Genomic DNA, 14,434 nt, shown 5'->3' on the forward strand with positions numbered 1-14,434 from the left:
ACTTATACGGTCATTACACTGTTATTAGGCATTATGTGGTCAAGCTAAATTCACCTGTCAAGATGGAAGAAGCCAATGCTGTATGGCAAAGTATTAAAATGGATGGATGGGTAGATTGTTCTATAGCCTACATAAAAAGACAGATCGTGCTTTTCCATATATGGTCGTTATTTTCCACCACCCTGTCCCCTATCCTCCTCTCAGTCCTCATCCTTCTTCCCCCCACCCCCTCTCCCATTTCATCATCGTCCTCTGTGAATGTTGAGAAGGTCTTGTCCTCTGCTGTTTGACGTCTCTCTCAACCACTGCTCTCAACAAGCATGAGACACTTCGTGACGTCTACAGAGTCTGAGGGGGCGTGTGCACATTGTAGTAAAACGAAAGTGCACACCGACTCGATTATTCTTCAACCCACACTTAGAGAGGTGGAATCACATAAAACCGAATCGGTCTCAGTCAGCAGGCAGTGAGTGATATTCCAGATTGAGTTGCGGGTCTGTTATTCTCGTAAGCAAGGTGTCTGCTATATTGTTGTTGTTTTTACTGCAAATCGCAACTATTTATCACTAGAGCCTGTTTTATGTCTAATTATGTGTTTCAAGGGATTCGAATTGAACACTTTGTCATCTCAATCAGAATTTGTTTTTAATTAGGGGGGAGATCAACAACGTCACGCAGGACTACTGTTTCAGTCGCAGTAAACAACTTTTAACCATCGCCACCGCAAATTGATTGTAGGCCTGTAGTCTGCTATTACACCGCCGCTACACCGCCATCATGCCTAGTCTGCGACAGTCTTACACCGTGACGGTGCCGGAGGAGTCGCCGGCAACCGCTTTCCCGTTCCTAAAGACGGACCTGCGCAGGAAGAGTCCTCCAATGTCGCGGTCAATGTTGATGTCCACATTTGTGGGTCTGCTTATCAATCAAGCCAAGGTGAGTGCGCCTATTCGGTCTGCAAGCAAAGGGATATTCAGGTAGTCTATGCACTACATATGTGGAGTGCCCGTAACGTAAATTGTATGGGCACGCCACATCGATCACACTGTCAGTCGATTTTGTCAATTATGGGCCGATTTGATATTGACAATAACATGGATAGATTTGTTTTAGTTACAGGAGACATTCCCATCCAAAAAACAAGCCCAGTAAAGGATAATGTTGGCAGCTAAACGTACTTACATAATAATGCCACTTATAATCTGTGAGCAACAGATTAAATGTGTTATGAAATTGCTTTTAGAGATTGAGGATTTTTAAACTGTTCATTCCATGTTGGAACTTGGAATCTTTTCGGCTCCGTGGCTTTAATAGTTATTGATTTTCCAAAGCTAAAGTAAAGTAATTTTAAGTGACGCACCTCTAGGTTGAATAGGCAGGCCTACAAATTATTTCGACATCTGTGATAATAGAATATAATTACAATATGTGTGGTGGAATGATGTAACCATACTCAGGCCAATTTAGGCTCAGGTAATTTATGTTGTTGCTTTGTTTACAAAGGTGGATGTAAATAGGGTATGACGGTATAGGAATCGTTTCAATCCAATAGGAAAAGTTTTCACATTGTGTTCAAGGCATCCAGCATTGAAAACCGCGGAGCGCTCAAGCCAGCTGCCTGCTTGTCACCGTACTCGTACTGTAACCTCGCGCAGTTGATTTGGTTACGTAATCCGGTTTTCAACAGTTTTGTTATGAGCGTTCTCTACCCTGAGGAGTGTGTGCACTGCTGGCCATAATGCATCTCATTTAGGCATACCTCCTTCCGTTCCAGCTGTTCTTTTCTGGCCCTGAATGTAGGCTACGCTTTACAGTACAGGACATTTGTGAGGATACTGATTCATATGTGCCTTTACCTCCAATGTGACATGCAGACTATCGTCTACTGTAGAGAGAATAATTAGGCCTAAAGAAAAAAACACCATCTGATGTAGCGCTGCCTATTTAAACAACACTGAAATCCTTCTTGAAAAAATATATATTTTTAAATACATCTAGGCCTAAATGTAAATGTATTATAAATGTAAAGGCCTGTATAATATGCCACAACATAAACAGGCAGGAGAGCAACATCAGCGGCCGCATTTATCAAGCGTCTGAGAGTAAAATTGCTGATTTAGGATCAGTTTTGACTTTAAGATCATAATGAATAAGATTACATGGGCCTGATCCTAGATCTACTGTGAGACGTTTTAAGAATATGGGCCCAGGAATCCTTACATGAACCCTGAGTAAATGACAGGATGACCTCTAGTGGACAAACCAAAGGCTCACGGTGCTTTATAGCTGCCTGTCTAGCATTCCTTCTATCAGGCAAGTTCTCAACACAAAACCTCACAATGAAACACCAAACAAACCACCATTCATAATCATTGCCCTCAGTGACGGCTTGTCCTTGAAAGTATACACTTGATAAAGAGCAGTGTTTTACATCACAGTGTTCCCTGGTTGATAGAGGAAAGCCCTGTCAGCACTTGTGGGCGAAGATAGCCTGATTTGTCGATTGTTGCATAACCGCAACACACATTAAGAACACTAACAATTAGGGCGTGACATTGTGTAATGACGTTTGAGCGAACACCAAGATAAGGAATATCAGCCTTTATCTCCAGGAAAGTCTCACCTTATCTGATGTACAGTACGCTGTGGGTGATAGGGCACATGGATTCTCAGAATGGGCTGAGGGCCTAAATATATGGATGTCCTTTACGGGGAGAGCAGAATGTTCCTCAGTCAGGACTGTTACCGATAACCATTGAATAACGGTAACACAACATTATCACCGCTTCAACAACATCAATGGTTGTAATACATTATCACTGCTTTATCCACCACAGTTTTGGTCTCATTGGTATGAGCTGTACAGTCAGCCTACAGTGTGTCTGCTGGGTGGTGCTACAGTATGAAGCGAGGTGTGTTTGCATGTGTGTCCCAGTCACAAGTTGTTTGGCTGTGACCAGTCCTGCACAGTAAGGCTGGAACACAATGTTCTCCCTACTCTCATACTTTCAATCTGTGCCAACCAATGGAATGACTTCCTCCCCAATGTAATGACTTCCTCCATTGGCCGTCAGCCAATCAGGGCCCTTATTGTTGGACCCACCTCCATGTCCCGAGTGAGCCACATGCCGACAGAGCCCATTCTCCACAGGCCTCTCCTCAGTAATCACTGTACTAGTGTCCCAGTGTCCTGGCTCCGGTGCTATTTGTACCCAGGTTGTGAGGAACTGGCCTGTGCATGCTGCTCAAGCCATATGCTCTGTTTCAGCGCTAACAATGCAGTGTGGACCCAGACACACCCTCTGATTGGCCATGTGCAGCAGCGCAGTCTCTACTCAGTACTCACACTCCAGCTCAATGAGAGCTTGACCTCTAGAGACAAGGCCTACACTGTGCTGACAATGGAAAGTGAACTATGAGAATTATGAGGCATTTGGTACCTGTCTGGTTGTGAGAAGTGGCATTGTGGTGCTATGTACTGTACAGTATGTGGAGTGGTTTGGTCTGGGACGGAATAGTCACTGACTCATGTTTCAGACTGCATTCACAGTGTGCATGTCTATGGCATGTGTGGACGTTTGTTTTAGGCCTGTATGTGCCTGACATTTTTTTTGTGCTTGCTTGACTATCTGTGTATGTGTATGTGTATGTGTATTGGTATGTTATGTATGTATGTATGTATGTATTATTGTATGTATGTATGTATGTATGTATGTATGATGTATGTGTTGTGGTGTTGTTGTGTGTTTGTGTTGTTGTGTGTGTGTGTGTGTGTGTGTGTGTGTGTGTGTGTGTGTGTGTGTGTGCCTGCTTTTAGGCCTGTGTGTGCTTGACTATTGTGTGTGTGTTTGTACCTGCATGTACATGTGATACCACCCCAGTCCCGTCAGCTGTGGCGTCAGGTGGGTGCTGCCGTATACCAGTTTAGGTGTTTCATTCATCAGCAGATGTACAGTACCGATGCGTGGCTTCCCTCCCCACATGTTACACTTTCACCAAACCCCCCACCCTAACCTGGACTAGCCTACATAGAACACTAGATGAATGTGTAATATTAATATGTAACTTCCAAGACTTTCCGTTCCCCAGAAATGTCCCTGTACAGCAACGTGTATTACAGGGACACTGTATAGAGTAGGTTACATGTAGCAGTAAGCTTGGAAAAGCAGTATTATCCATTAAACCTGCTTAACCCTGCACTGGTTTAAACCAGTATTCAGAGAATACTAAATTAACACATTATCCCTTTAACTTTGCAAAATATATGTATTTGGCCTCAGTATAGGCCATAAATTAAAAATGTATGTTCGCGTGACTTAAACTTTGATATATAATGCATCCGACACATCTTAACCAGCCTGTTTAGTTGCCTAATTAGAGTAAACTAATTTTGTATTGGAATTTGCATAGACTTAAAAAAAAAAATGATACATGAATTTATGTTATGACTGCTTAATTTACTTATAATGGAAGATAGGCTTAGTTAAATGAGGACTGATATAAAATATTAAGAAAATATGATACATTTGTGTGTCAAAATTATGTTTTAGAGGTCACCAACAAATTGTGGTAAATGAGTTTCGGTTTTGCTCACATTCACTTCCTTGAATGTGTGTTGGAAAAAATATGGGAGTCCGATAATGAAAACCATATGATTTTACTAAATGGCATTTGTTGAGATGATAAAATATGACAAACAATACCATGGTATTACCATAGTATTGCTATTAGTATCTGTCCTGAACAACAATAGCAATATGGAAGAGATCAGGATATAATTGATCTTTGCCCTGGTGCTAATGCAGGCCTGATAAGTCAGGTTTTGTTCTTTCAGTTCTTGAGCCACAGATGGTGGTTATTTGTGTTTTGGTCATGACAAGCAGCCTCCCTCACCCAACGTCTCACAACGTCACAAAGCACACCACTCATGACGTAGCTACCACGTGTGGCGTACTCTGACCTCAAGGCAACGATACACTCTGACCATCAAAAACCCTTCAGACAAGGTCACACCACTCCAGTGAACATCCAACCATAGCCACGGGAAGTAGGGGTGCTGAGGGTGCTGCAGCACCCCCTGAAAAATCTGGGATAAAAATAAAAAATAAATTAAAAAATGTATTTGAAAAAAAATGCAGTCTGTAGCACGGCAATTTTTTGGTTTGTTGTTGAACATTTACCAGTCCTGTATTAGCGGACCGATATAGCCATCTGTAGCACAGGCAATACAATGGTATGTGTTTGGTCCTGTGTCCCTTTAAGTTGCCATGTATCAGGGACTGAGTGAAGAGGGATTTCTGCCTTGCTCTAACCTTTGTCTCCCTGTCTTTGTCTCAACAGAACTCCAAGAGTCCTCAAGGCCTAGTGGGACTGAGAAACCTCGGCAACACAGTGAGTAAACCATTACATCCGCCACTAACACAAGTCTGTTTTTACACTGTGCTTATGTCTGGTTTGTAGCAGATCTGATGTCCACTCTTTGGAATATCTATCCCTGTCACTGAAAGTGTGCACTTCTAGTCTAATAAATATTCCCTCCTTTTTCTCTCTCTCTGTCTCCCCCTTCTCTCACCCACTATTTTCTGGTGTAGTGTTTCATGAACTCGATCCTGCAGTGTCTGAGCAACACTCCTGACCTGAGGGACTACTGTCTGAGGAACACACACCGCACCGAACTCAACAACAACTGCAGAGCCAAGGCTGCTCTCATGGAGGGTAAGACACACTACTGCTCCAACTGGTTGCACTTTACTTAAGCCTGCAGGTATAATGCATTATTAGAATGACATTAGAAGGACGTTACCAGCTGACCAATTCTGGAAAATTTGACAGTGGACCAGTGCTGAAAAAAAGAAAAGGACAAAATGGTGTAAAAAAAGCACTAATCATGTTTATGCAACATAATAATCACCTAAGAATATTTACAGAACCACCTACGGGTCACTATAATACTGACCTCTAATTTGTAACAACCTGTATGCTTAAAACGTACACAAATTGTGTCTTAAATTGATTTGAAACATATAGGTGAACAGTAACATATATGGTGAACAGTAACAGTAGTTCTGTCTACTACCTGATTGATATTCTTCACATGGCTCCTCTCCCCTGCAATGTGACCTCTGCTTCACAGTACAAGGGCTCTAAAAGTGGTCTCATTTTCTTTCCTCTCTCTCTCCTCTTCTCTCTCCTCTCTCTGTCTCTGCCACGCTCTCTCTCTCTTTCCTCTTCTCTCTCCTCTCGCTCATCTCGCTCCAGTCTCTCTCTCCTCTCTCTCTATCTCTCTCTCTCTCTCTCTCTCTCTCTCTCCTCTCTCTCTCTCTCTCTCTCTCTCTTCTCTCTCTCTCTCTCTCTCTCTCTCTCTCTCCTCCTCTCTCTCTCTCTCTCTCCTCTCTCTCTCTCTCTCTCTCTCTCTCTCTCTCTCTCTCTCTCTCTCTCTCTCTCATCTTCTCTTCTCTTCTCTCTCTCCTCTCTCTCTCTCTCCTCTCTCTCTCTCTCCTCTTCTTCTTCTCTCTCTTCTCTCTCTCTCTCTCTCTCTCTCTCTCTCTCTCTCTCCTCTTTTCTCCCCTCTGTTCTTCTCTAACAGAGTTTGCCAAACTCACTCAGACCCCTAGGACGCGTCGCAGCGAGGCCATTCAGTCCCTCAGACTTTCAAGACCCAGATCCGAGTTACGCGCCCAATTGTTGCGAGATACATGAGTTAAGTTCTATTCAGAAAAGGGCTGTGGTCTGATCTAGTAATTCTATTTCTATGGTCATAAGTGTGCTGGGAGAACAGCAGTTCATTTAATGTGAACTTTCTTAACAATTAAAATGTTCATCGTACTTCCACCCTCTCTCCTCCCTCTCTCTTCTCCATAAGGCATTAATGTAAGACACATCTAATAATTTCTCATTTTGTGGCTGTGGTTGAATAATGAGCTTTTGAAAGTAAACAGCTCTCTCCCCTCTGCTCTCTCCTCCTCCCTCCTTCCTCTCTCTCTCTCTCTCTCTCTCTCTCTCTCTCTCTCTCTCTCTCTCTCTCTCTCCTCTCCTCTCTCTCTCTCTCTTCTCTCTCTCTCTCTCTCTCTCTCTCTCTCTCTCTCTCTCTCTCTCTCTCTCTCTCTCTCTCTCTCTCTCTCTCTCTCTCTCTCTCTCTCTCTCTCTCTCTCTCTCTCTCTCTCTCTCTCTCTCTCTCTTCTCTCTCTCTTCCTCCAGTCAGCAGGATGCTCAGGAGTTCCTCGCATTTCCTATTGCGCGGCCCTCCACAATGAGGTCACAGGGGTCAGCAGTGCGGCCCAGGCTCCCCGTCCGGGACATTGACCACTTGCCGTAAGTCTCACTACCGGTGCACCAACCAGGAGCATATTAGTTTTGAATCGTTTTGAAACAGAAAAGACAAATTAGCAATTTCTTTAGTCTGTTTTCCTTCTGCTTCGTGCCTATGAACATCAAATCAAATCAAAGAATTATATAGCCCTTTCTTACATCAGCTGATATCTCAAGTGCTGTACAGAAACCCAGGCTAAAAACCCCAAGCAGAAAGCAATGCAGGTGTAGAAGCTGTGCCGGGTGGAGATTATAACAGAAACCTGGCCAAGATGTTTCAAATGTTCATAAATTACCCAGCATGGTCAAATAATAATAATCCACAGTAGTTGTCGAGGTTGCAGCAAGTCAGCACCTCAGGAGTAAATGTCAGTTGGGCTTTTTCATAGCCGATCATTAAGAGTCTCTACCGCTCCTGCAGTCTCTAGAGAGTGAAACAGGCAGGTTTGGGACATGTAGCACGTCCGAGTGACAGGTCAGGGTTCCATAGCGCAGGGCAGAACAGTTGAAACTGGAGCAGCAGAACGGGCCAGGTGGACTGGGACAGCAAGGAGTCATCATACCAGATTAGTCCTGAGCATGGTTCCTAGGGCTCAGGTCCTCCGAGAGAGAGAAAGAAGAGAGAAGGAGGAGAATTTAGACGGAGATATAAATTCACACAGGACACCGGATAAGACAGGAGAAGTACTCCAGATATAACAAACTGACCCTAGCCCCCCGACACAAACTACTGCAGCATAAATACTGGAGGCTGAGACAGGAGGGGTCAGGAGACACTGTGGCCCCATCCGATGATACCCCCAGACAGGGCCAAACAGGAAAGATATAACCCCACCCACTTTGCCAAAGCACAGCCCCCACACCACTAGAGGGATATCTTAAACCACCAACTTACCATCCTGAGACAAGGCCGAGTAGAGCCCACAAAGATCTCCGCCACGGCACAACCCAAGGGGGGGCGCCAACCCAGACAGGAAGATCACGTCAGTGACTCAACCCACTCAAGTGACGCTCCCCTCCTAGTGACGGCATGAAAGAGCACCAGTAAGCCAGTGACTCAGCCCCTGTAATAGGGTTTGAGGCAGAGAATCCCAGTGGAGAGAGGGGAACCGGCCAGGCAGAGACAGCAAGGGCGGTTCGTTGCTCCAGAGCCTTTCCGTTCACCTTCACACTCCTGGGCCAGACTACACTCAATCATATGACCCACTGAAGAGACGAGTCTTCAGTTAAAGACTTAAAGGTTGAGACCGAGTCTGCGTCTCTCACATGGGTAGGCAGACCATTCCATAAAAATGGAGCTCTATAGGAGAAAGCCCTGCCTCCAGCTGTTTGCTTAGAAATTCTAGGGACAATTAGGAGGCCTGCGTCTTGTGACCGTAGCGTACGTGTAGGTATGTACGGCAGGACCAAATCGGAAAGATAGGTAGGAGCAGGCCCATGACCTTGACATGTTCTCCTAGGATTAGACATGCCTAGACATGCCTCATGATATTCAGGCTGTTAACTGCCTTTGTAATGAGTCATGTTTTATAGTTGTTGTTTTTTAACCAAAACTGGGTACCTCAGATTACAGTCCCCTGGGATCTGTATTAGAGAGGAGTCTGTCTGTTCTAGAGGAGCTTGTTTGAATGTAAACTGATGTGGGATCTGTGTTTGTCTCCTCCACAGTGACAATGAGAAAGGGAAGAGAATGTGGAACAAATACCTAGAGAGAGAGGACAGCAAAGTGGTTGGTAAGTGTCTGAGTGACTGAGAACAAGTGTGTATATTACAAGTGTGATTTTCATTGTGTGTAATAGTGTTTCTCTGTATAGATCTGTTTGTGGGCCAGCTGAAGAGCTCTCTGACCTGCAGTGAGTGTGGTTACTGCTCCACTGTGTTCGATCCATTCTGGGACTTGTCACTACCCATCGCTAAGGTCAGTATACGCACTCACACTCACATGCAGGCACACACACACAGTGAAAAAGCTGTGTCTAACTGAGGGTGTTTGTGTCCACAGAAAGGTTCAGGGGAGGTGAGTCTGACAGACTGCATGCGACTCTTCACTAAAGAAGACGTACTGGATGGAGATGAGAAACCGGTAAGGGACTATTGCTATTGGTGTGTGTCTGTCTGTTATTTGAGTATTTGGTATTAAAAATACTTTTCCTGTGTATTTGAGTATTTTCAAATGCACAGCCCAACAAGTAATTTTATTTGAGTATTTTAATGGTTATTTTTTTTAACCAAATAGTCGACCAAATTGTATTTAAGAGAATTTTCAATTACTATTTTCAAATAACTGGTTTAAACTCATGGGAGTGTATTTGAGTCTGTGTATTTTAATGTTTCAAATTCTTCAAATTCAAATTTCCAAATACATTAACATTTTCAACTACTTTCTGAATACTTACTTTGAATGTATTTGAAAGTAATTGAGATATTGGAAATAGTATTTGAACCCAGGTATGTTATGTGTGTTTGTGTGTGTGTCAGTGTGTGTTTCCAGATGTAATGACTAAACCCTCTCTCTCTCCTCCTCCAGACATGCTACAGGTGTAAAACCAGGCGGAAATGCACTAAGAAGTTCACCATTCAGAAGTTCCCTCAAATCCTTGTGCTTCGTATCCTTTCCATTACTTCATATTAGTGTCCCCATCATTGGTTCCCCCAACAATTAAGTTACTTCCAATCTAGTAGTAATAAGTGTAGTAGTAATAGTTTTAGTAGTAGTAATAGTTTTAGTAATAGTAATAGTTGTTGTAGTAATAGTTTTAGTAATAGTTGTTGTAGTATAACTTTATAGTAGTAGAAGAGTAGCAATAACACTATAAGCAGATACATAGCTAGAATGAATTGTCATTTTCAAGGAACTTTGGAGCCAAAGTTGTTGAAATTTTATATATTTCAAAAGGTGTATTAAAAGTTTATGGTTCTGGCTTCTGGGGTTAACCTATGTAGCCAGCTGCCCTATGAAAGCCAGGTAGAGAATTGCATTATAGCAATGCTACAACGCTATCAATATATATCAATATCTAGCTATGCTACTATGCTACCAATAGCTATACTACTATGCTATCAATAGCCATTTATGCCATTATGCTTTCAATAGCTCTATGCTTCAGCTGTCCATGTGCTTGTCCTTGACCGAGCCCCTGTCCCAGACCTCAAGCGCTTCTCAGAGAACCGTGTTCGAACTAGTAAGCTCTCCACCTACGTCAACTTCCCCCTCAAAGAGCTGGACATGAGAGAATTTTGCTCTGAGAACAGCAGTAAGTAGTACACTCACACACTCAACAAACAAGCACTCTGTCTCCTGCTACTTTGATATTGTATTGGTTTTCTTTTTAGAAATGCTTTCAGGGCCATTTCTAAAGAGTCTTGTACAGATAAGACGTTTATTGACTGGCCTGATATAAGTACTGACACACACTACCGCCCAGTTGAACTGACTTGCTTTGTGGGCTCCTGCTACATGTCATGGACATATGGGCTACATAAATATGGATGACATATGCATTGAGCCTATTAGGCCTGTGCCTGGGTCTGATGGTTGATGTTTGAGCCTTGCTCTGTGGACTGCATACAGTATACTATATGTTTATACAGTAGCCCAGACTTGCTTTGTGTACAGTCAAGATAACCCATCCTCTTTATAAATCAGGCTTAAAACAGACATTGTTTTTCAATTATGTTAGGGGACTGTTGAAACTGAATGCATTAGTGATGTCAATGACATAACACTCATCTTTGTCTCTCTATCTCTCTCTCTGTGTGTAGTGAATACAGTGTATAATCTCTATGCCGTGTCCAACCACTCTGGGAACACGCTGGGTGGCCACTACACAGCCTACTGCAGGAACCCAGCCCTTGGGGAGTGGTACAGCTACAATGACTCCAGGTATGTAATGATACCATGATGTCATATACATCCTCACAAAACCACTAGGAGTAGTTTGCTACTTTATCAGAGTTAATGGCTCTGTTTTCAGTTTGTTTTCTGTTTGCTTGTCTCTATGTGTGTATATCACTACACTGAGTATACAAAACATTACGAACACTTTCCTGATATTGAGTTGGACCCCCTTTTGCCCTCAGAACAGCCTCAATACGCAAGGTGTCAAAAGCGTTTCACAGGGATGCTGGCCCATGTTGACTCCACTGCTTCCCACAGTTGTGTCAAGTTGGCTGGATGTCCTTTGGGTGATGGACCATTCTTGATACACAAGGGGAAACTGTTGAGAATGAAATACCCAGCAGCATTGCAGTTCTTGACACACAAACCAGTGTGCCTGGCCCCTACTACCATACCCCATTCAAAGGCACTAAAATCTTTTGTCTTGCCCATTCACCCTCTGAATAGCACAAATACACAATCCATGTCTCAATTGTCTCAAGGCTTAAAAATCCTTCTTTAACTTGTCTCCTCCCCTTTATCTACACTGATTTGAAGTGGATTTAACAGGTGACATCAATAAGGGATCATAGCTTTCACCTGGATTCACCTGGTCATGGAAAGAGCAGGTGTTCCTAATGTTTTGTACACTCAGTGATTATTTCTATATATGTGGGTTTGTCTGTATGTCTATAACAATGCTCTGATTAACACACACTTCTTCTCTGTGTCCTTACAGGGTGAGCCCCATGTCATCCAGCCAGGTCCGCAGCAGTGATGCCTACGTGCTCTTCTATGAGCTGGCCTCCTCCTCTCATTCACGCCTGTGAAGCTACATGTCATGGACATATGGGCTACATAAAGCCTGGCAGCCTGGTCATATGGATGACATATGCAATGAGGCCTGTGTCTGGGTCTGATGGTTGATGTTTGAGCCTTGCTCTGTGGACTGCATACAGTATACTCTATGTTTATACAGGAGCCCTTGGCACTATGGATTTAGCTTCAGCACATAGGCTGCACTGTACTGCCAGGATACAGAGATTGAGTTGTGGTTCAACCATCTTCCGGGGACATTGGGAAGAGCATTGGGACAATGGGAAGGCCCTTCCCAGCTAAAAACATGTCCTCTAAATATCATTGAAAGTCCCGGGGACGTGTGTGTGTGTGTGCGTGCGTGTTCGTGTGTGTGTGTGCGGTCACCATGCAGACGGCGAAGATGCCTCTCTGTGCACTACAACGAGGACTGTATGACCCCACGCCGGAGTTGTCATTCGTTTCAAGGTCACCACTGAGACATGAAAGACTTTATCACTCCGACCTTCCGTTCTGTAAATGATTCTATTTAAATTAGATGTCATCATATCTGTGACTTTAGAGATGGGATGACTCTCTAGCACCATCTGTTGGTGTGCTGTGGTTGTAGGTTTTGCACAACCTCATCTTCCTCCCTTTCAATAGGACTGTGTGTGTGGCTGTGTGTGCATGTGTGAAAGAGAGAGACAGAGAGAGCGGTCCCTCTCCAACTTCAAACTAGTGGTGGAGATATCATGCCATTGAAAAACGAGATTGAGAGAAACTACATCTCTAGCTATGTTTTTTATGACTAAACGCATACTTTTGTATTTATAAAACAACAAGGTGAATGTAACTACTGTTGTTCTAATTATTAAAATATCACTATTTTTCAAGTTTCAAGTATTATTGTCATGTGCACAAATATTGTGAAATGCCTTTCTTGTAAGCTCTTTCCCCACAATAGTATTATAAAATAAAGTAGAACAAAAAGACATGAGAAATAGAAACAAGAAGAACAGCAGAAAGTAAGTAAGTTACATACAGGGTCAGTTCTCAGGTCAGTGACATTTTTACAATGTGCAGGGATGTGCAGGGATAATGGACTAATAGGGGTAGACATGCATAAGAGTAAGGTAACTAGGAATCAGGATATATGATAAACAGTGGCAGCAGTGTAAATTATGATTGCATGTGCATGTATGTTATGTATGTATGAGTAAATTGTGTGTGTGTGTGTGTGTAGAATCCTGTGAGTGTGCATTGAGTCAGTGAAAAAATAAAAGGGTCAATGCAGATAGTCTGATAGTTAAAAAATTAAGAACACCTTCCTAATATTATATTTGCATTCAGAACAGCCTCAATTCATCAGGGCATGGACTCTTCAAGGTGTTGAAAGCGTTCCACAGGGATTCTGGCCCATGTTGACTCAACAGTTGTGTCAAGTTGGCTGGATGTCCTTTGGGTGGTTGACCATTCTTGATACACACAGGAAACTGTTGACCATGGAAACCCAGCAGCGTTGCAGTTCTTGACACAAACCTTTGCACCTGGCACCTACTACCATACCCTGTTCAAAGGCACTTAAATGTATTGTCTTGCTCATTCACTCTGAATGGCACACATACACAATCCATGTCTCAATTTTCTCAAGGCTTAAAAATACTTTAACCTGTCTCCTCCCCTTCATCTACACTGATTGAAGTGGATTTAACAAGTGACATCAATAAGGGATCATGGCTTTCACCTGGTCAGTCTGCCATGGAAGGATCAGGAGTTCTTCATGTTTAGTGCACTCAGTGTAATCCAAAATTGTATTTCAACACATTCACTAATTTGAAACAATTACTTTTTGAAGTAACAAAATGCAGATTGAATCACATAGATTTTTGTTAAAGTATGTTAAATGTCTGTAAATGAATTAAATATTTAAACAAAAAAAGTGCTCAGTGTTTTTTCCAATGTTTGTTTGTAAAAGGCTTAAAAACGACAAGAATAATTCATTCAAATAGTCTAACCTGCGTTCAAATATTATTTGAAACCTGTGTCAGGTGTTGGCAGGGTGTGCAGTGCACGTTTGGGGAAAGCTCAATCAATCAAGCACAGCTGAAGTATTTGTAATGATTTAAAATAGTTTTTGAACACAGGGTCTTATTTAGTGTTAAACGTAATAAAATGTAAACATGTTTACAATGAAAACTAGAGTTTGTTATTGGACATGTTCAGTTAGTCCCTAAACAGTTTTTTGTATTCGTCCGTTTGGTGTCTAGTGAATACGATCGTGGTCTGTTCAAAACTAGGGCTCACAATTGTGTCATTTTCTATCTAATATGCAAACACACCTGTTAGGTCTGGGAATTGCCAGGGACCTACCAATATGATATTATCATGATACTTAGGTGCCCGACAGGATATTTATTGTTATTCACAAGGCTCTATATGTATTGTGATTGG

The 14,434-nt window shown here is 42.7% G+C and overlaps 1 pseudogene; it reads left to right on the forward strand.

Moving 5' to 3' along the window:
* Positions 1 to 390: 390 nt before the first annotated feature.
* LOC111950487 (ubiquitin carboxyl-terminal hydrolase 2-like) lies at positions 391 to 12,876 on the forward strand (annotated as a pseudogene).
* The last annotated feature ends 1,558 nt before the right edge of the window (positions 12,877 to 14,434 follow it).

Source organism: Salvelinus sp. IW2-2015, linkage group LG23 (assembly GCF_002910315.2).
Source record: "Salvelinus sp. IW2-2015 linkage group LG23, ASM291031v2, whole genome shotgun sequence".
In the NCBI taxonomy this organism is placed as follows: domain Eukaryota; kingdom Metazoa; phylum Chordata; class Actinopteri; order Salmoniformes; family Salmonidae; genus Salvelinus; species Salvelinus sp. IW2-2015.